At 38.8% G+C, this 20143-nt stretch overlaps 1 protein-coding gene across 9 annotated transcripts in view; it reads left to right on the top strand.

Annotated features, from left to right (window-relative positions):
- Positions 1 to 184: 184 nt before the first annotated feature.
- Positions 185 to 20143, top strand: part of Cep170 (centrosomal protein 170) — a 90409-nt gene continuing 70450 nt past the window's right edge. For 5 of the 9 annotated variants that reach the window (XM_057769342.1, XM_057769345.1, XM_057769347.1 and 2 more), the window contains exon 1: positions 186 to 474. The gene's annotated coding sequence lies outside the window, so the exon portion shown is untranslated. Of the gene's footprint in view, positions 475 to 20143 lie in introns of all 9 variants that reach the window. The other 4 variants (XM_057769343.1, XM_057769344.1, XM_057769341.1 and 1 more) reach the window with 2 other exon arrangements.

A 20143-nucleotide genomic window follows, 5' to 3' on the forward strand; every position in this document is an offset into this window, starting at 1 on the left:
CGCCCTCCGCGTGGAGTTGGCGCGCTGCCCGCTGGGAATCGTAGTCCGGGTTGGTTGCGGTCCTACTCGAGCCAGGCAGCTCTTTATTGTTCAAGCGGCTCTTGCGAGCACGCCTGCGCAGTGGGCAGCTGAGGGAGCGTGTGAGTGAGACCCTCCTCAAAGCCCCCTTTCATTGTCTGGGTCTGGCGCCTGCGCAGTGAGGCGTCGCCAGGCCCCGGCTAGAGGAGGGAGAGGGCCTGGCGCCTTGCCCTTCGCGAAGCGCCTGCGCACTGAGCGGCCGCTCGCTGCCGTTCCCGCTATGTGTGGGGCGTGTGTGGAATAACGTTATTGCCCAGCGGAACCGAGGGGGCCCGAGCTCCACGGCGGCGGCGACGACGACAACGGCGACGGGGTGGGGGGAGGACAGCGTGGCAGAGACTGACGGGACGCGCCGCGCGCCCCGCCTCCTGGTCCGGTCCCTCTCCGCGGTGAGGGGTAAGTGATGCGCTCGGGGTCGGCGCGGCCCGGGATTCTGCACGTCGTCGTCGTCGCCGTCCTCTGCTCCTGCGGCCGGGGGTCCGGGCGCGGCCCGCGGCGGGGTGGCGTGCGAGCCCGGAGGCCGAGGGGCGCTGCGCGGCCGCCCCGCGCGGCCGCCGCCCTCCGGTCCCCTCCCGTCCCCTCCCCCACGGACTGCGGCCGGACGCCCGGGGCCGGCTTCCCTTCGGTGCGCCCGCTCCTCTAGGGCTGGCTCCCGGCTTTGTGCAGCCGCCGCCGGAGATGTCGGCAGACGCTGCGGGCGGAGCATCCAGGAAACGAATTTTCCGGGGCGTCCATCCCTTTTGTAGGGTTGCTTTCGGGGTGTGAGGCGGGGTTGGGGGGTGTCGGACGACGAGCCTTCGGGTGGTGTCGGGAGGGCGTGGAAGCCGTGCTGTCACGCAGCCTCCCCGGCGACTGCACCCCACGTCGCCTCCGGCTGGGTAGTAAACCCGCGGGAGGAGCGAGTGGCTTCCTGTGGGCTTCATTGTCCCAAGATTCAGTTGTGGCGTTTGGATCTGGTTCCCTTCCATTTTATTCAAGGGGAAGAAATAGCAGCTGCGCTGACGCGGAAGGGAAGACAAGGAAATGTGTCCTAAGTCATATGATCTCTGTTTTCTGGTCTTGAGTAGTTTTACTGTTTTTCTTTTTTTTCTTTTCTCCCAAAATATAGAAAAGACAGGCTGTACCTGCTAGAGTCCAAGTCTGCCAAGGTGATCACTATAAAATTACTAGGTGACAATGGAGGCTGGCCTAGGTAGGGCCTACAGGGAAGCTGTTGTTTAGCAGGGAAGTGAACCAGCGGAATTATTTTTTCCACTGGGTGGGTAATGCGTTCTTGTTCCTAAGGGAATACATTAGGATACGCTTAAAGCAAACAAAACAAAAAAATAGGCCGGGTATATTTCAGTTTCAGAAATTGATTGGTTTTTATTCTGCTGATGAAAATCCAACCGTCGGAGAGGAATTTGTGGATACACACAATACGTTTATTTGAAAATACACCCTTGAAGATGATTTGAATCTGAAGCGCATGGTATTTGACACGCAGGCAATAGAATGAAGAGGATGAGGAGGGGCAGATGGAGGCATAATGTGAGAACTACATTCATTATAAATAAGAATCTAAGTCTTTATGGACATAACCCTGTGTACTTAGCCTTCAGAGACTGAGGAAATGACTGAGAAATAGCAAGGTTTTGTTTTGTTTTGACCACTGTTTTTTTAAAAAAAATAAGACCAGGGATGCTTTTGGTTCTTTCTTTTGTGAGTATTACAAAACTTTGGGGTCCTAAAACAGGAGTTGTAAGCGGGCTCAATGGAAACCAAGAAGATGCTAACACCAACAAAGTTGGCTGCCTTGTCTGCCTACCAAAGCAATGGAAGGTAGCAGCCAAACAAAACCAGAATCTGTACAGCACTGTGATCTTTCCCACGTGTGTGCCCTAGTCCTCTGCCTGCACAGATATACAGAACATCTCCACACCCCTTGAGTGGGCTTTTTTCTTTTTTAAACTCGATTCTCAACAGTTGTAATAATTTACTCCTTGTGTTGTGTTATAAATTAATTGTACTGAAATGGAACTTAAGTTTTATAGACTAAGGAGAAATATCTTCAATTGTGCTTTTTGTGAAAAAAGACTGGCTTCCCTACTTATTCATAACCAAAACGTATTATGTCCTGACATTCAGTACTATTTTATAGTGTGATCAACTCTATAACCTGTGTTAAAAATAAAATGTACATACAAGAACTTAATGATGTTTGTTTTTCTTTAATTTAGTGAATTATATTCTTCTCAACTTATACTAGAACTTATCTTTTGATAACGTATTTTGGGAGGCTTATTTTATTTTAAAATGGGGGTTTTATTAAAATATAACTTATTTTTTTATTCTCAGTCTTTTTTTTTGTTAGGAGAGAATTTTATTTTAAAAGTGTCATCTTAAACTGCAAGGATGTCTGTTAAACATCACAATTAAACAATCTTAATATTATTTTTAGAATGTGTTAGATTTTAGCCAATTTTTTTGTTTTTTCATGGCGGGGAGGTGGGTTCAAGACAGGGTGTCTCTGTAGCCATGGCTGTCCTGGAACTCACTCTGTATGTGTAGTCCAAGCTGGCCTAGAACTCAGAGATCTGCTGCCTCTGCTTCCCGAGATCTTTTTGTGCTGGGATCAAAGGCATGTGCCACTACCGCCAAGCTTTATTAGTTGGTTTATTAGAGACAGGGTTTCTCTGTGCATGCAGCTCTGACAGTTCTAGAACTTGCTCTGTAGAATGCCGCAAACTCAGAGATCCACCTGCCTCTGCCTCCTGAGTGCTGGGATAAAAGGTGTTCGCCACTATGTCAGGCTTAGATTTTAGCCAGTTTTTAAAATTCATGATTAAATTCCATGTATGAATTTTACTCAGTAAAATTTTAAATACATTTTACTAATAAATTTTATGGTACCCTAAAATAATTTTGTGTGGAATCTTCTTGTTTCTTATATTAGCATTAGAATAATGAGATCTACATTGTGAATATTTATATCAGTTCTGCATGCTAATGCAGATGGTTCTCAAAATTCTGTGTTTCACTTTCTCATTTCTTTTTATTTACTGGGGGGGAATCAAATTTTGGATTTATTACTGCATCTGCTAGTAATCAGATATTGCTCCTCTGGTGGTAAAAGCTCTGTATTTGAACTTCTTATCTATATGGGTTTACACTGTGTGTGTGCGTGTGCGCACGCGCACGTGTGTGTAGTTTATATGCATGTTTACATGTGTCAGGGCATGCATTGCCTGTGCACATGGAGACCTGAGGTTAAAATGTTCCTCTACATTGTTAATTTTGAGGCAGGGTGCCTCTATTGAAACCAGAGCTTACGAATAAGGTTAGTCTGACTAGACAGCTTGTTCCAGGGATCCTGGTCTTTACCTTTTAAGACTAATATATCTTCCCCCACACATTACTATATCTCTTCATGCCCACTCTGCATTTGCATGGGCTCTGGTGATCTGAGCCCTGTCTGGTCTTCTTACATGCCTGGCAAGTCCTTTAATCGGACCTTGTATGGTTTATCCACTCAACAAAATTCTGTTCCTGATAAATATTTTTACTAATTGATGCATAAAGATTTTTGTCTTCTGTCTTAAACATAAGGTTGCTAAGCAATGCCTATTCTAGTAAGAATATGATAGGTGATGGTAAGTTGTAAAATATCGGTAAAGCTGTAAATTATTCTGAATTAGCTATATACCACCAGTGTTTGATGAGTAGACAATGATTAAAGCATTAAACATTGATTTCTTTCACACAAAAAATGGGGTCATGTTTAGTGGAGTAAAAGCCCTAGACCATCTTTCTCTTTTAATTTTCTTTAACAATGAAGGTTTCTAGTAATTACCCATGGCAAAGTGAGCTTTGATTTGCTCTAGTATTTTATGAGGGATGTGTTCAGTAATGAGCTCAGTTTTTGTGGTATAAAAAGAATAAGAAAACATCTGTGATTGATTAAACTGGGTATATTAACTGTTTTGGCTGAAATGATTGTGCAACAGGATATGTAGTTTTTTAAGGCAAAGTAGCATAGCCAAAATGTATGACACCCATTTACATGTCAAACAAAAGCATAAAAGAAGCTAACAGGAGGAAAGCTAAGGTCATATAAATTACTTACAGACAAATAGTGACTAAAATGAAGCAGGAAAGAATCTCAAGCCTTGCATAGAACTGAAAACCAAGTGAGACATGACAGAGAATACTAATGCATTTAGTGCATTAGTAATAAAAGCTGTAGAAGACATTTCTCTTTGGGGGCATGGTGTTACTGGGAAAGTGACTAATACCTACCTGCATGGAACACCTACTAAATGGCAGTTTTTGCAACATTTTTTTTAATCAAGGTATCGTGTTATACAATTAAAGTTGAAAAACTAAGGGGTGGAGAAGTGGCTCAGCAGCTAAGATTGCTAGCTGCTCTTGTGGAAGATCCAGGTTTTGTTCCCAGCTTCCATGTAGCGCCTCACAACCACCTGCAATTCCAGCTCTAGGAGTCAGGTACCCTCTTCTGGACTCGACCCCAGGAACACACATGGTTAATATCTCTACATGCAGGTAAAACACATATTTTTAGTAAGCTCTCTTTTTAAAATTTGAAAAAAAAATTGAAGCACAGAGTTAGTAAATAGCTGTTTCTGTGACACACATTTCAGAATTGCTGAATCTGTAACTGAACTCCTGTCTTTTAACTTAATCTTTTCCTGTAAGTTTACTGATGATACCTATTCCCTTATTGATATTGACGAAATGCTGGTGTTGGAAGCAGTTTACAAGTCTTCTGTACAGTGTGCCTGCGCAGCGTGCACATCACTAATATTGTTGAGACCCAGCTTCTCCATGCACCCTTCCCTGGGCTTGCAAGGAAGCCCATTTAACTTCAGAAAGTTTAATGGAAGGTTGTTGCCAGAGTCCTAGGCCCGAGGAAGTCCCAGCTGACCAGGTTGAGCCATCTACTGCAGGGGGATAGGGAAAAGAGAGGTGAAACCAGGAAGGAATTTTTCTGTGTGGCTACACTAGCAAGGACTAGAATCTGCATACTAACCCCTGCCTTCTGGAGAATGATTAAAGTAGCTCTGGACCTATAGAAGATAAGGATCAAGTGGGGAGCCAGGGCCTGATGTAACCAAACTGTATTCGCCAAACTGATCTGATAGATCGTTATCTGGTTCTGCTGTGTCCTGTTGTCACCACGAAATCATTGACACTTGAAGGGGCAGCTCAGTTCCTTTTAGAGATGATTGCTCCTGTTTAGGGGAGCAGCCTAGGGTCCTTTCAGAAAGTAAGACAACAGGGCTCAGTGTTCCTACAGTGCAAGATATTGCAGAAAGGGACTCGAGAGAAAAGATGGAGGGAGCAAAGTGAGATCAATTGGGACAGTAACTGTCTTTCTTCAGGGGAGCAAAAGATAACTTCAAATGAACCATATTGCAATTTTTAATATTTATATATATAAGTGACATTAATTATAATAATGGCTTTTGTTATGACATCTCATATGAGTACATAATATATTTTGATCATCTCTCTTTCTCGCGTGCGCGCATATACAGAACCTAGGGCAGTAGAAAGGAGCCTGTGAGAGGAAAATATGATTCTTTAGGGAAACGGGAGGGTAGTAGAACACATGTGAGTTAGAAGGGTTAGAATGCTGGGGATGGAAAGTAGGGAGTGAGGACAAAGAACTGGGGGACAAATTGGAAGTTAGGGTCAACCATAACAAGGTATAAACAGCCCCAAATCTAGTCCTGGTTTTGCTATCTGACTTCTTCCTGTTAGCTGTAGCTGCTGTCTTAAGAACAATACACGGAGACTTTTCTCAATAAAATTTTTCAAAATTACCATTTACAACTTCATATTACAGTTGAGTCAGTGCTTCTTTTCCAGTTGAGCGTCTATATTCACCTCTGCAGTTATGTTCTGGTTGTAGAGTGTAGTGACCTGTTGCTTATTTACAACCGTGTATTTTTGTTTGCAGTTTGAAGTTGTGTCATGTCTTTAGCAACAGTAATGTTTTTCCAATTTCTGAGAAATGGGGAAGGAAGGGGAGTAATATAGTTCTTAAAAGTTACCTTCATGTAATTCAGGATGAAATTCTGTACTTCTGCTAATGTTAAAGTTCTTTCTTTTTAACTGAAATTGTTAATAAGTGGCAAGGTTTCTTGGATACTAGTGGTGAGTTTTGTTTTTCTAGTTTTTTTAAGCCTTTAGAAAGTCAGCAGCTTTCATTTTTTTGAAATGTTTGAAAATTGCTGATGCAGTCTATATAAACATTTTTATAGTTACCTAGGTTTCACATACTCCATTTATAAATAGGTGATATTTCTGAAGCCATGATTTATCCTGACCTACTACTAAATTTTATCTTTTTAAATGTGAGTATAGTTAAAAATTGGTTGGATTTTCTTGGATCATGATTCTGTCTTGTCATCTAAGGGATTCATTTCACTTCTTGACTTTTGGACATATATAAATTTAATAAGCCATATCTCTATTGTTATCATCCTTCCTGTCCATGTACTTGTCATAGCCAAGGATAAAGCCATCCAGATTTATAAATAGAATCAATGATACATAAAATATGCTGGGGGTGGAGAAGTAATACAGAAGAGATGAAAATTATTTGCATAGTTTTGGCTTTGTTTTCTTATTTCCCTGAGTAACAGGAATTGTATGAAACTAAGAGTTTGGAGGCTAAAGATAATAATATTATATGATACTAAAGCTGAGTAAGGAAGGGTGCTACGAAGATGAGCTCATCAGAACCGAGAAAGGCCTTGCTGTGAGAAAGGATGTGACACAACTTTAGACTGCGTGGCTTGAAACGAGGACAATAGTTATATTCCAACTGATTTACACTGTAGCTACAGAGTTGAGCTTGGAAACTAGATCAGAATTGTAGAAAATAGCATTGACAAAACTTTGGCAGAAAGGAAAGGCAAAAGAAACTGAAAAATTATCAAAATTAAAGAGTAAGTGATGGTTGGCATTCCTTTTTTCATTTTCAAAGTGTCAGTACATACACTTGATTCAAGTGGTCATTTTTATTGATGATGTATAAATTCCTTCTTACCCCAGTTTTGTAAATAAAGATTATCACTTTCTCCCATGCATTTAAGTAACTTTATTATATTTTATTTATCCCTCAGTTCAAAGAAATAAAAATATTCTTAACTCTCCTTCCATCTCTGACAGGAAAGAAAGCCTCATTACACATTGTATCCTGAATGCTGTTATTTCTAAGTGTTTCAGAAATCAGTCTTAGAAACTCCACCCCATCCCAAGGATTTAACATTCCATCTGTGTTAGGGGGGGAAAGGACATGTAGGTATCAGAGTAGAGAATATTCTCACATACAGTGTGGTTCTGCAAGGAATGGGTAAGTAACTTTGAGAACAAAGAGACCACTGTGATTGAGATGCATGAGAAGAGGGATGAGTAGGAGGAATTAAGACTGGAGGGAGCTTTTATTGCATGATGTTATTTAAGTGCCGTGGGAATTTATCGAGGGCTTTGAAAGATTGCCCTGTTTTATAGATAGTGGCTAGAGGGGAGCAAATATGGGAATAAGATGAACTAAGAAATAATTGGAGTGATCAAGACTAACTTTGGTTAGAGTAGATGTGATGGCGGTAATGAAAGCTGTCTCTGTCTGGCTTTACAGAATCAAGAGCTGGGATTGATTATAAACTTAGGGATCATTACTGAACATCTAAGTAACCATGTCAAGTAGGTAATGGGATATATAAGACACAAATTCTGAGGCGAAGGGTTAAAGATAGATAAAATTTAACTCCACTGGTAAACTGGAAGAGTGCTGTGGGACAGTGGTCTGTACCCTGTCACTTGTATTTTAAATAAATGCTGATTGGCCAGTAGCCAGGCAGCAAGTAGTGGTGGGGCAACAAGAATTCTGGGAAGAGGGGCCTAGAGAGATGGCTCAGTGGTTAAGAGCATCGCCTGCTCTTCCAAAGGTCCTGAGTTCAATTCCCAGCAACCACATGGTAGCTCACAACCATCTGTAATGAGGTCTGGTGCCCTCTTCTGGCCCGCAGACATACACACAGAATATTGTATGTATAAATAAATAAATATTAAAAAAAAAAAAGAATTCTGAGAAGAGGGAAGTTTCAGTCTGCAGTCACCCAGACACAGAGGAAGCCAGACGCAGAGGAAGCATGATATGACTGCCTTGCTGAAAAAGGTACCAAGCCACATGGCCAAAACAAACAAGAGTAATGGGTACCAAGCCACATGGCCAACACAAACAAGAATAATGGGCCAATATACATTAGAAGAGTTAATAAGAAACCTGAGCTAATAAGCCAATCAGTTTATAATTAATGTAGACCTCTGTATTTTTTTGTGTGTGTGTGCCTGAACAGCTACCTGACCGAGCAGGACTGGGTGGGACAGAAACTCCTGTCAACAGAAGAGGTCACTTAGGAAATTAAGGTGTCAAGAGGCCCAACATTTGGGACCCTACATTGGACTATTAGTACTAGGAAAGATTGAAATGCAGTCAGAGATAAGAGAAAATTACATGTGTGTGATGCCCCAGAAGCCAAGGGAGGATAGAATGTTTGAAGTTAAGAGTATTCGGACACTGTGTCACATTTAGGTACTTGAATACATCTTAAGAAATATAGTACCCTCTCACTGGTGGTCTCTTGACACATACTTTAATAGACCTCTGTTTGTTCTCATTTATTAATGAGAATGCTTGCAGCCATTCTTTCTCTAAATTAGCCATCTGTATCCTTGAACAAAGTTTGTTCACAAACAGGGCATTGTTGATTTTAGCTAGACTGACAGTAATCGGTTGGTGAGAGTTGATCAGGTGGTGCCTCAGTGTTACTAGTTGTGTCAATATCGAGTCTATTTATCTCAGAAGCTCGGTTTCTTCTGTTATGTTTAGTTAGTGCCAGGCTACGTTCTCAGAGGCTTATTATAAAAAATAAATGAAATATTTAATCACAGATTTTGCTTTGCGTACAGCCTCAAATTGGATGCCACCTCATAAGAAAAATCTTTCATATATTCCATAGAAGTAATATTTACCTCTCGTGGGTTCTGTCTCATTGGGCAGTTTTGCATATCATTTTGTAGCATTCTGTGGCATAGAGAAAGGGGTACAATGCCAGGAAGAAGAAAAGAACAAGCAAGCTTTTAGATAACTTTCTCCAATCCTCAATTAATCTGTTCCAAACTAACCTTATTGTGTTAGATGGTCTACTGGGTAAAGACTTGTTACATGTTACATGGAATAAAGGATAGCAAGTCAAACCTTAAAGCTTAAATAGGAGTCTTGTACTCCAGACAAAAAACTAGAAAACTGATCTGAGCAAATTCAAGGAAAAGGGAAAAGAGCCTACTGAACAAAAAGGAATTGAATAAAATATTCAATTTATTGAAAAACATGTTGAAAATAGAAAACTTTATGTGGTAAGCTTCATGAGACAGGGAATACATGATTTAAAAATACAAGATCTGAAGTAGTATAGACAATGGTAGACTCTGCTTAGGATGTGAGAGGCCCCATCTTTGGTCTCTAGGATCACAAAGTAGACAAGCACACACAAATGCAGTTATCCTCTCAGTATCCAAGGGGAATTAAATCTTCCATTGCTTGAGACCTTGAAATAAAATGGGATACCGTTTACACCCATTAACATCTTCCTACATACTTAGAAAAAAATCCATTTATTTGTGTGTGTGTATGTGTGTGTGTGTGATGTGGATCACGAGGAGGCCAAAGGGTATCTTGGACAAGTCAGTTCCCCCTTCCACCATGTGAGTTCCAGGAATTAGTTCTGGTTACCAGGCTTGGCAGCAAGTGCATCTGTCCACTGTGTACTCTGCTTGATCCTCCTATGTACCTCATTTAAATCATTTCTGTATTACTTAGATTGCCTAGTACAATGCACTGTTTCAATATAATACTATTTAATTATATTAATAGTATTTAATACAATACTATTCTCTGTCACTTGGAAAATGGTGGCAAATGAAAAATGTGTATATATTCAAAACAGGCAAAATTAGTCTCTCCTTCTACTATTTCTTATCTGAATTTATTGAACCATGAATTTGAAACCCATAGTAGTATGTGTTTGAGTGTGTCCCGATATATTTTGAAGACTACTGTTATTTGCTGTGGTTGCTCAAGAGAAGTCTTTCTTGTTGTATAACTAACGCATTGCAGAGTAAAAAACTACTTACTGCTTTCTTATTCTTTTACAAATTTAAAAATAATTCTTATACATTGTAGAAAGTTCTAAAAGTGTTGAGTCAAAAAGCACACACATTGATAACTCACTAGCCTTTGTTATCTCTGTCACATATTGTATATTCTTATTTAGTTTGGCATGATTCTATCTTGGGGTTACTTTTTGAGTATTTTTTAATTTAAATATTTTATTAAGTTGGAAAAAATTATAAAAAATTTTTGTATAGGCCTGGGGATAAGAAAAATCTCATTTTAAAATGAGTATGAGTTTTAGAATTCTGCATTTGTATTTGCACTGGATCTAATACAGTTCTTTCAGGGAAACAGTGATTTCTACACAGGTCAGAAGTGTCCATTCTAATGCTTACAACTTTTAAAATGCAGTTTCTATAAATTATAAATAAGTTACGTATTTAATAAGATGAACTCATAGTTGTGAAAACTCCAAGGGCTATTACCAAAGTTCTGGCGGGTTAAATACCTACTGAAGGTATTTTCCATAGAGATAGCATCATCTAAGCATGCAGTGGATAGATGAGCAAGAGGACCGACCCTCCCTCAACTTCTGTCTTTTATTTGAATACTGATTCTTCTCCCTCCCAAAGGCCACATCTCTCAGTTGTATTGAGGATGCATGGATTTTGAAAAAGATATTGTCTTAGTTATCTTTTTCATTGCTGTGTACAAATGTCTAAAAGAAAGAATGTGAGGAAGGTTGTGCTTTTTGTTTTTCTTCTCAGTTTTACATGGTGTAGTCCCATCACGGGCAGGGAGAGCCTGGTAGCTGAAATGTCCTGACTCATGGTAGCAGAAGCTTAAGGTATGCCATCTGCATGGGTTGGCATATTGGAAATCAGAGAGCTGGCTAATAAACAGGAAAAAAAGAAACAAACTCCAGTTCTCAGGCCTTAGTGGCCTTTATCATCTAGGTCTCATGCCTCAAAAGGTTTTATGCAGCCGGGCGGTGGTGGCGCACGCCTTTAATCCCAGCACTTGGGAGGCAGAGGCAGGCGGATCTCTGTGAGTTCGAAACCAGCCTGGTCTACAAAGGGAGTTCCAGGACAGGCTCCAAAGCTACAGAGAAACTCTGTCTCGAAAAACCAAAAAAAAAAAAAAAAAAAACAAAAAACAACAACAACAACAAAAAAACCTAAGCAAACAAAAGGTTTTATGCGCCTCCCAGACAATATTCGGACACATGAGGCTGTTGGGGGACATTTAATATCCAAACTATAACAAATACCTTCATTTAAACCATAGAAAGTCAAAGAAATTGAAGGATATGGATGCTATGTAGCTGTAGAGATTGAAACCAGAAAAGGAGAAAGGGGTGAGACAGGAGGAAATAAAGATGGGATTGAAGTTCATTTTTTGGAAGGTAAACAATTTTGTTTTATGGGTGGTAGGGTTGACATTTTATTGGCGATAGGGTTGACTTGAGTTCACCCAGGGTCAATTTATTATTTTCTAACAATAATTGTTCTTAAAATTATTAATATTTGAGGCTAAGGAAATGGCTCACCAATAATTTAAGCACTTAAGTGAGCAAGCGTGAGGGCTAGAGTTGAGATTCTTAGAAACCCACATGAATGCTGGGTGGGTATGGAAATCTGCTTGTAATTCAAGCTCTGGAAGGTGGGATTACAAAAGTAGCCATATTGGTGAATGCTTGGTTTAAATTTGAGACCTTGCTTCAATAAATAAGGTGGAAGAGCAGTTGATGATGATTCCCAGTTTTAACATCAGGCTACCACATGTATGTGATCTCATGTGCACTCACATGGACACCACACACATACGATTACCATATTAAGCATTTAGTCTAGTAAATATACACAATACTGTACAGCCATCACCACCATTCATCTGTAAAACTGAAATGTAGAACTATTAACCTGTAACTTCTTCAGTGCTCCCATCCCCAGGCCCCGGCAACTACTATTATGTCTGTACAACTTCTGCTACTGAAAGTACCTGTGTAGTTAAAAATCACATAGTGCTTACCTTTCTGTGAATGGCTTATTTTACCTAGCTTATTGTCTTCAAGTTGATCCATACTGTACCAGGCATCAGAATCCTCTTCCTCTAAAAAGTTGTGTGTACCTTATTTTGTTTATTCATACATCTGACCATGAACACTTACATTATTTTCTATGTATTGACTATTGATACCAGTAATCATTTATCTACTTTAGCTGTTTTCTGCCTCAAAATTACATAAGTTGATATCCAAATAAAATAATACATCCAAGTATTTTGTGCTGGCTATGTCTAGGGATTATCCCTTTTTACTAAAATCTTTGTATTTCATGTTTTCAGAAATTATCAAATGTTACACTGTTACCAGTGAGTTCTTAGTTAACTCCTGGATTCAGGTAATAGTGAGTCTTATCACCTTAAGGTGGAGAACCAAAAGAATACAGTCTATTCTATGAAAGAATAGACTAAGAGACTAAAGATGATTTAGAAAGGAGCTGAAAGATGAGAGTTCATTTTTTTTCTAATTTATTTGTAAATTCTTTGCTGCTGCCTTTAGAAATGAAAGCACAAAACTCTTTATGTTCTTTTGATTAGATCAAAAATTTCCTTTCCTATGTAAATTATCAGCTTATCCAAAAATAGCTGAAGTATGTTATTTCTGATTGTGGAACTGTAGTAACTAGAAGCCACTAACCACCCGTTTAACAAAAGTTATACAGTTTTTTTTTTTTTTAAAGGCAAATCACACTTTATATTTTCCCTAAGCTAGCATAGAAATCTTGGTAAGAACTTTTAATACATCGGTCGTACAAAGGTGTAGCATTTTTCTGGCAGGACATTGAGGATTTAATAAAGTGATTTTATGAAGGAAGTTTAAGTTGCTTGCTTTTCTTACAAAATTGAAGTTTTCTTTTGAAAATACATAGTAAAGTTAGATACAGAATAAGGCTTGATACTTGGAATGCCATCATCATTTTTTGGGGGAAGTAGGACTTTTTAATGCTATTTCAAATGTAAGTTGTAGATTACATTTGTCCATAGTTATTTATTTTAATTGCTTTTAAAGAAGAATCCTCTATTTATTGCAGCTAATAAAGGTAAAGTTTGGAGCATTTATCCCAAAACCATCACGAATATGAGAGCATTTTTTTCTTGCAAAAATATTCGCACTGCTGGTTTTTTACATGAGTGTGGAGTCAGTATCTTGGTAGGAATCCAAAAACAGCACAGCTGTTATTTTTTTGTGGGAACTGTACAAATGAGGGTGGAGTTGCAAGTAAATGAAGTTTTCCCAAGAGTGTTTTTCATTATCTGTCCCAGATCAAGTTAGCTATACAGCAGAGTTGAAATTTTCGATGTTGTATGGCTTTGTTACTTTCTCAGAGCTACAGCCTCTGGCCGTCCAGCGTAAAGAATACCACCCTAAACTGTTATATCATCTCTTTCTCTTTGGTTTGTCAGGGAAGCTGCTTTAGTTTATTTAGGTATTTGTTTAGTTTTGCTTCTATGAGATTAGGAACTTTTCTGTATTGATTTTCCAGTTTCTCCATTATAATATTTAAAACTTGGAAATGAAAAAATGGATTAATTTTTCTCAAATATCTATAATACTGAAGAATTCCTGGGAATTGATAATTATTATTTCAATTTGTTTTCAAGAAAATCAGGATTTTGTTAAGACAATATATTTATACTTACACATGTTCATTTCTTACATGTGTAATTCCTAGAAATGGTTAATTTGTGCTATTCTGTTTTCTTACAAGGTAACAGAAAATTGTCTCTATTTTTTTTTTAAACCAGAGTGGCATTTTGTTTGATCCTTAGTTCATATGTAAAATTCAGCTTTAGCTATTTCTTCCATTTTGAAATACATGGCGCCAAAAATCAAAGAGTTTAATTTCAGATGTATTTTCTGTAAGAGCCTGAGTTCAGGGCCAGAAGTGAAACAGGGATCTTAGTTTTGTGCATTTAGTTAAAAGTTTTTTTGTGTGTGTATCTTTTAAATGTTTGACATGATGGGGGAAAGGGGGCATGGTATAAGTTATAAAGTCTTAGGAACTAGTTCATGCAGTAGCTTATTACATTTGTTTAGTTATGAGTTTTACTGATGGTCAAAAGACAAATTTGGAAGGTGAAATTTATCACTTTGTTTCTTTTTGTTTAAATTTTCATTTATTTTATTAGGAGAAAAACATATCCTTTGCAAACAGGGAGTCAGTGGGCCAAGTCTTTAGAGGTGGTTGTTTTCGAACCTCCTGGTAACTGATAAAAGGTTATCACATGATAAAATGATAATATTTTATTAAACTAGAAAGGTTAGAGAAAAGTCCTTTCTGCTCTGAAGACTGATAGCCAGCTATTTATTTCTCTGTGAGAGCAGAAATTACAGGGTAAGGTGAGTATTATTCTGTGTAAAGCCATCTGGTGATGAATCAGCCAGCTGCTTCCCAGCTGATAGTTAAAGATGGACTTAACATGTGGCCTAGCTCAAGTAATTGCATGCATTAATTATATACTAGGTATGCAATGTAAGGAAGCCAGAGTTTTTGGCATGGATTGCACAACGCACTATTTACTAGTTCTGTGTCAATGCTGTTGTCCATCTCAAAACTTCATTATAATAATTTGCATCATTCAGACCCCTTGACATCAGTTCTCAATTTGAATTACATGTAACTACAAGCAGCATTTAAAAAATTTATTTTTTAAATAACAACATAGTAATGGGTTTCCCTCTGGCATTTTCATACATTTCCCCCATTGAGCTTCTTCCCTTTCTCCCTTCCCTCACCCTTTACTCTTTCTCTTTCTCTATTTTCTAGACCCCATTCCACTTTGTTTGAGACAGGGTTTCTCTGTGTAGTTTTGAAGCCTGTTCTGGAACTCACTCTGTAGACCAGGCTGGCCTCAAACTCACAGAAATCCACCTGCCTCTGCCCCTTGAGCGCTGGGATTAAAGGCATGCACAACTACTGCCCGGCTCACTTTGTCATTTTCTAAAACCTTTGATGTGTGTTATTGTGGTTGTTGTTCTTGAAACAGAGTTTAACTGTGTAGAACAGACTGCCTGAACTCAGAGCTGCCTGCCTCTGCCTCTACTTCGGGAGTGCTGGTTTTAAAGGAGCGGTGAATAAAAAAATAAAAACTGAACTTTGCTGTCAGAGCTTCTTCAGCTGCATGCTAGATTGCCATGTGTGATAGTTTGCACTATCGTTTTCATTTAATTCTAACAGCAGCCAACATTTTTAACATAAAGCGTTGGAATGTACAGTGTAGTGAAGCTGTGTGCTCTGCTTGACAACTGCACAGAGATTTTGATTGGTCTCTTTTTAGACTTTAGAGTTTAAGTATTAAAATGCTAGTCCATTGGATCCTAAGATGAACTGATTCCACAGGAAAGTCCAGTTTTAAAACTGAATATAGTTCTAGGAAGGTGAAAGTGTAACTGTGGTGCTAGGTGGTGTTTACATCTGTCTAGCTCCTGAGAGTTTGAATGTTAAACCTCTGTTATCTAGTTGTGTTGGTGGGAAGCTGCTTGTTTGTTTCCTGGCCACCCAGACTCCAAAAATGATCACACAAAAATCTGTATTAATTGCAGTACTCTTTGGCCAATAGCTTAAACGTATTCCCAGCTAGCTCCTACATCCCAAACTAACATCTCCATTAATCTGTGCATCACCTACGGGCAAAGTTTCAGTTGGCTCCAGCCGCAGGCATCTGTCCCTGGCGGCTACATGGCTGTTCACTGATTGCCTTCTTTTTCCCAGCATTTAGTTTAGTTTTCCCTCCTAGCTCTCTTCTACAAAGCCACTGGCTGAAACAAATTTATTCATTAACCAATAAAAGCAACACAGACAGAAGGACTTCCCACACCAGTTGCTGAAAAGCCAAGTCCTATGTGGAAGAAGATAAACTGTAAGAGATTGTTACAGAGGAACATAACTAGAAAGTAAGGACCAGATTTACAAGTTAGGTGACCCTAAAGAGTTCCAGGTTACCTGCTCGTCAAGACTTCTGGTAGTCATCACTGCTCCTTCATTCATTAAAAATGCTCTTAGGGAGAGGGAGAGAGAGAGAAGAGAGGGAGATGGTGGGAAGAAGGGAGGAAGGGTGTCAATTATGGTGGGTGAAAGGTTGTTCTTGACTAGGAGCTAGAGATAAGAAACTCTGTTTTGGCCTCCTGCTGGCTCTGGTGAGATCTTGTGTTCTCTGTCCAGTTTAGAATAAGGACAGCTTCCTGTTTCCATCTAACTGTGCAGTATTCTCTACAAGGCTGAGTTCCCTGAAGCAAGGTTCTTTTGTTTGTTTGCCCTAGCAACCCTGGATTTGGTAGGCTTCTCAATAGGTGTGTGTGTATATACTTAAGTATATCATATGTTTTAATACATAGATACTTGGTATAGCATTTACATGAGTTGAACTTGTCTGTTTCCTCAACATTAATTTTTTTCCTAGTGTTTTGGAATTTATATTATCTATGTAATTTAATAGATATAATATGTATGTATAGTAATCTTATGCAATAGTATATCGAAGCTTCTTGCTTCCATTGAACTATAAATTAGTTGATCATTGATTGACCAGCCTCTCCTCATCCCCCTTCTCCTGGCTATTCCCAGATTCTGGTATCCACCATTATATCTTTTACTTCTGTGAGAGCAATGTTTTCAGATTGTACATGCCAGTGAGATTTTACAATACTTTGTTTTTATGTGCCTAGCCTGTTTGACTTAATCCAAGAGCCTCTATTTCCATCAGTGCTGGGTCGAATGGCAGGATTTTTTGCTTTATTGTGGTTGAGTATATGGACATTTGGGTTGTTTTGTTTCTTAGCTGTTGGAGTTAGTGCTGCAGTACACATGGGAATAGAAATGCTTCTCCCTTCTGTCTCACTTCCTTTGTATATAAATAGGCCTGCGTATGGGGCTGCAGCATCATACAGTGGCTCTATTTTTAGACTTTTAAGAACCTCCATAATGCTTTTCATGATAGCTGTGCTAATTTATATTTCCAACTATAGTTACTACCATCACTTATTATCTTTGGGGTACCTACTTTATGGATTAAGGTGGTAGGTAGTTCATTTTGGTCTTGACTTTCATTTCCCTGGTGTTTACTGCTGGCCACTTACATGTCTTCTTTTGAGAAGTGTCTCTTTGGGTCTATTTCCCAATTGGAAATTGCTTGGAGCCTAGTTGAATGACCTACCTGTAATTCCAGCACTTATGAGGTACAGGCCTGGGGTCCCTGGTGCAGTCTGGTTATCTTAACTAGCTGGATTAGTTCTAGGTTCAAGGAGAGAACCCACCTCAATAAATAGTGATCAAGGAAGATACCCAACAGCAACCTTCGGTCTCTACATTGTTCTCTTGCCACATAACCTGTAAACACAAATATACCACATATACAGAGACACATGGAAAAAAGAAAAAGAAATGAGTACCTGGGAGGATGATTGTAAATCTATCTTAGAGATATTTAAAGAAAAGCAGGTAATCTAGCTTTATGTTATATTGCATTCCCCAGAAGAGAGGACACTTAGTAGGCTCTAGGTCATTCATTGCTTTAGCCCATAAAAGAATATACTAAATATTACATTTTGGTTTTATTTTTAAAAATGTGTATTCTCTAACTTATAGTTTCATGAAAAAACAAATAAGATTTATAAAAAGAAATTTTAACTGCATTGTTTTATATAATCATAATAACTGCATCAAATCAATTATATGTCGAATTCTAATTACAGTTATATTACGTGTCATACTATAGACATGTGTAAAGACTTTCTTATAGCAAATGAGAATTAAAAACTTTTATAACATATGAATAGTGCTTGTTTAAACTATTTTTTCTACATAAAGAAGTTGCTTTTTTTGTTCATGTTTGGTTCCTGTGGTTTAGATTGCTTTTTAAGCTGAATTTGATTTCCTTTGAATATGTCATACTGTAGTTTTCATTTTTGTTCCCTTTTGAAAGTGCGTGACTATTGACGTACTTACTATTCAGTGTTTTAAAATGGCTTCTTCCTTGTACATGGAGTATGTAAATTATGTAATATATTTATATAAGAGATTTCCTTTAGTTAAGTTCTGGTTCTCTATTGACATGGTCTTGGAGACTATTCTGAAATAGTGAAAGAAATGCTGAACACCCAATTTGACAGAAAGTATGCATTGAATAGCTGGATAACTAGGAAGCTTAATTAAAATATTTAATTTGACCAAACTAATTAAATAAACTGAAAAAGTATTAAGATTTGATTGTTTTAACTTTATACAGAATTTTTTGCTTGTTTTAGTAAGAGTTGTGTGCATCGTGTATGTGTACATGACTGGGGTGGTTAGTTTTCTGTCAACTTTATACAAACTAAGGTTACCTAGGGGAGAGAACCTCAGCTGAGAAAATGTCTTCATCAATCTGGCCAGTAGGCAGCCTATGGAGCATTTTCATGACTGGTAACTGGTGGGAGAGTGTAGTGGGGAGCTGCGGGCTGTGTTCCTGCCGCCCAAGCTCCTGGTCATCTGGCTAGCTTATGCCCCAAGATAACAACAAACAAACTGTATTCTTTTAAACACTGCTTGGCCCATTATATCTAGCCTCTTCTCGGCTAACTCTCGCACCTGGACTAGCCCATTTCTAATAATGTGTGTAGCACCCCAAGGTGTGCTTACCGGGAAGATTCTAGCCTACGTCCATCCTGGGTTGGAGCTTCATCGCATCTGCTCTGGAGAGGAGAGCATGGCGTCTGTCTCTCAGAGGAGCTGCCCTGCATCTGAGCTCACTTCCTCTTCCCCCCAGCATTCTGTTCTCTTTACTCCATCCACCTATGTTCTAACCTATGAGGGCCAAGCAGTTTCTTTATTATTTAACCAATGACCTTCCTCCATCATTTCCCCTTTTTCCGTTTAAACAAAAAAAAGGAAGGCTTTAACTTTAACATAGTAAAATTACATATAACAAAACAGTTATCAAGCAAGAATTACAGTTACAATATTTACATCTACTTTATCTTTTATCATAACAAAGGAAAACTATATTCTTCAACTCCATCAAAGACTCCAGAAAGATACAATATTACCTAAGCAAACAAGAAATAAGCAACTTTCAAACTCTAGAAATGACAGAGACATCTCGCTGCCTTGACAGTCACCCAAAGTTCCTCTGTACCGTTGGGGCATCCATCTTCGGCCTACAGGCCCATAGTTTCCAGCAGACATTTCCATGAAGCAGGAAATTTCAAAGGCAGTTCAGTCACTATCTGCTGTGTCCTGCAGAATGTCTCGCAGACTCTTTCATGAGTCAGGAACCCCGAAAGATCATCTCACCTTTAGGCAAGTTCAGCAATCCTCTCTCTGCGGGTTCTCTGTGTCCAGTTTATGCAACAGTCCAGGCAAGAGCAGTTTCTTGCCCAAATGGCTACCAAACTCCATAAGGGGCCTCTTCCATGCCCATCTTCCTCTTGAAGTAGATTGGTGCTGCCAGGAGCAGAGTGTCTCATTGTCATGAAAAATCCTAAATTATTAAAACATTTAAAATGCCATATTCTGTAGCCTTTGAAAGATATGAAGAATGCCTATCTGAAATATATCCATGTACATCTAGAAAATCTAACATAACTACAAGCTTGACTATTATTGATAATTATCTATTAACAACCTATATACATTGCATTTTTAAATGAATTACACAATCACAATACCTTAATCAAGATCAGAAATACATATACATATAACAAAATTGATCTTAAATTTAAATCACTAAAGCAAAATCCATATCAATGCAAATTATTCATACCTATATCATATCCCCCTTTAAATGTAAAAGAACATTTATAAACAATATATGGGAACATGGGCGCAGTTTTTTCTC

The sequence above is a fragment of the Chionomys nivalis genome, chromosome 5 (assembly GCF_950005125.1).
Source record: "Chionomys nivalis chromosome 5, mChiNiv1.1, whole genome shotgun sequence".
In the NCBI taxonomy this organism is placed as follows: domain Eukaryota; kingdom Metazoa; phylum Chordata; class Mammalia; order Rodentia; family Cricetidae; genus Chionomys; species Chionomys nivalis.